This window comes from Cryptomeria japonica, unplaced genomic scaffold (genome assembly GCF_030272615.1).
Source record: "Cryptomeria japonica unplaced genomic scaffold, Sugi_1.0 HiC_scaffold_126, whole genome shotgun sequence".
Lineage (NCBI taxonomy): Eukaryota > Viridiplantae > Streptophyta > Pinopsida > Cupressales > Cupressaceae > Cryptomeria > Cryptomeria japonica.
Window position 1 is genome coordinate 251,276 of NW_026728948.1, and position 3,094 is coordinate 254,369.

The window sequence follows — 3,094 nt, forward strand, 5'->3', positions numbered from 1 at the left end:
TTTCTTGTCCGGTTGCCCTGTCTTCGACCTGGGAACCCAATTTTGGTCCTCGGGTCCCATTTTTTTTTGTCTCGCATCCCACTTTTGGCCTGTGGCCTTTTCGGGGTCGATTCTCGTTTTGGGCATCAGAGCATGTTTCTTCTCCTAAAACCCAATATTTGTTTATTAAGTCTCGGAACACATTTTTGTTCTCGTGGACCCATCATGGGTCTTGGAACGCATTTGTGGTCCTTGGGTCCCATTTTGCATCCCGAAACTTGTGTTTTGGTGCTTGATCCCTATTTTGGGTGCCCACCTTGCACCAAGTGCGCACCCGGGGCAAACCGAGCGCCTTGGTGCACCGGGGCAAGATCGAGCGTGCACCCGAGGCGCCCCGAACATGCACCAAGGTGCACTCGGCCCACATGTGAGCGCAGGTCGTTGCGCCCGAGGTGGTGTGTGGGCACCGCGTTGCAGACGGGACACTGCACGCACACGACGCCCCCTCCAGGTGCACGCACGTAGGCCGGGCCGGGTGCACACCCGACGCCCTAGCAAGGTGCGCGCACCCGGGCAGGGCTCACACTTGGCGAACGGGGCGCACTTCGCGAGGGAGGGTGTGCACCTCGACGGGGGTGGGTGGCCGGGGTGGATTCGCACGTGGGTCGCGGTTTGCTAAGTACACACTGCGACAAGCTCATAACGGGTGCGATCATACCAGCATTAGTGCACCGGATCCCATCAGAACTCCGCAGTTAAGCGCGCTTGGGCCGGAGTAGTACTGGGATGGGTGACCTCCCGGGAAGTCCCGGTGTTGCACCCTTTTTTAGTTTTTCGCCGGGCGTCGCAATGCTATTTGAATAAACCTTTTGCCCGTTTGCGTTCTCGTCGGGGCCGGGCCGGGCCGGGGTGCGCTGCCCGCACTACCGCGCGCGCGGGGGCGACACCGAGCGCGCACCCGAGGCACCCCGAGCACACAGGCCACGGTGCAACCCGGGCGTTGTGCGCGCACCCCGGTGCGCCCGAGGTGCTGCGCGCGCACCCAGGTGAAATCGGTGTGCACCTCGGCCAGTGCGCGCTCGGTCGAGTCGCGCACGTTGGCCAAGGTGCACGGTGATGTTTCTTACTCTAAGGTTCCGCACCAGACGCCCGGGACAGGTGAGCGAAGCTGGGCGGGGCCGGGTGCGCGGCCGGGGCAGGTGCACGCAGCTGGAGAGAGCTTTGGAGCACACTTCGGAGCGCACCAATGATGCGCTCCATTCAAAAGTTTCCTGAAAAGGCAAAAAAAGTTGAGATTATAGAATTTCCCACTTGAGAGATTGTAAAAAAAAAAAATTTAAAATGAAGGAAACGCGGGTGCCAAGGTGTGCGCAGCCCAGCCAAGGTGTGCGCACCAAGGCGCCCACCCTGGCGAAGGTGCACGCAAGGTGCGCACCCGAGGCAAACCGGACAATTAACCCAACTTTCGACTTCGCGCGCACCTTGGAGCGCACTTCGGAGCGCTCCTTGGTGCGCACCAATCTTGGGCACCTCGGAGTGCACCATGGCGCCCACCAAGGTGCGCACCCGGGGCAAACCGAGCTCCGACTTCGTGCGCACCTTGGAGCGCACGAAAGGTGCGCACCATGGCGCCCACCAAGGTGCGCAGCCCAGCCAAGGCGTGCGCATCAAGGTGCGCACCCTGGCGAAGGTGCGCACCCGGGGCAAACCGAGCTCCGACTTCGTGCGCACCTTGGAGCGCACAAAAGGTGCGCAACCCAGCCAAGGTGTGCGCACCCCGGTCAAACCGAGCTCCGAATCGTGCGCACCAGAGGTGCACGCCATCGTGCGCACCTTGGAGCACACTTCGGAGCCCTCCTTGGTGCGCGCCGATGTTGCGCACCTCGGAGCGCACCCGGGGAAAACAATGCAATTAACCCGACTTTCGACTTCGTGGGCACCTCGGAGCGCTCTCGGGTTCGCACCTCGGAGCACACCGAGGTGCGCACCTTTGATGCGCTGCCTTCACCAATTTCCAGAAAAGGCAAGAAAACATTGAGAAGGTGTGCGCACCGAGGTGCCCACCCTGGCGAAGGTGCACGCGAGGTGCGCACCCGGGGCAAACCGGGCTCCGACTTCGTGCACGCCGCACCTTGGAGCACACTTCGGAGCGCTCCTTGGTGCGCACCAGGGCGCGCAACCCAGCCGAGGTGCCCACCCCGGCGAAGGTGCACGCGAGGTGCGCACCCGGGGCAAACCGGGCTCCGACTTCGTGCACGCCATGGTGCCCACCGCGGCGAAGGTGCACGCGAGGTGCGCACCCGGGGCAAACCGGGCTCCGACTTCGTGCACGCCGCACCTTGGAGCACACTTCGGAGCGCTCCTTGGTGCGCACCATGGTGCCCACCAGGGCGCGCAACCCCGCCGAAGGTGCACGCGAGGTGCGCACCCGGGGCAAACCGGGCTCCGACTTCGTGCACGCCGCACCTTGGAGCACACTTCGGAGCGCTCCTTGGTGCGCACCATGGTGCCCACCAGGGCGCGCAACCCCGCCGAAGGTGCACGCGAGGTGCGCACCCGGGGCAAACCGGGCTCCGACTTCGTGCACGCCATGGTGCGCACCGCGGCGAAGGTGCGCACCCGGGGCAAACCGGGCTCCGACTTCGTGCACGCCGCACCTTGGAGCACACTTCGGAGCGCTCCTTGGTGCGCACCAGGGCGCGCAACCCAGCCGAGGTGCCCACCCCGGCGAAGGTGCACGCGAGGTGCGTACCCGGGGCAAACCGGGCTCCGACTTCGTGCACGCCGCACCTTGGAGCACACTTCGGAGCGCTCCTTGGTGCGCACCATGGTGCCCACCAGGCCGCGCAACCCAGCCAAGGTGTGCGCACCAAGGTGCACGCGAGGTGCGCACCCGGGGCAAACCGGGGTCCGACTTCGTGCACGCCGCACCTTGGAGCACACATCGGGGCGCTCCCGGGTTCGCACCGGCGTTGCGCACCGTGGTGGGCACCTCGGAGCACACCAAGGTGGGCAGCGAGGTGCGCACCTTTGATGCGATGCCTTCACTAATTTCCATAAAAGGCAAAAAAAAAATGAGATTTTAAAATTTCCGTTTTGAAAGATAGTGAGAAAA

The 3,094-nt window shown here is 63.7% G+C and overlaps 1 non-coding gene across 1 annotated transcript; it reads left to right on the top strand.

The window, feature by feature from the left end:
• The first annotated feature begins 683 nt into the window (after positions 1 to 683).
• On the top strand, positions 684 to 802 carry LOC131865888 (5S ribosomal RNA). The gene has a single exon (XR_009364525.1). It is a non-coding gene; the product is annotated as a 5S ribosomal RNA (ribosomal RNA).
• The last annotated feature ends 2,292 nt before the right edge of the window (positions 803 to 3,094 follow it).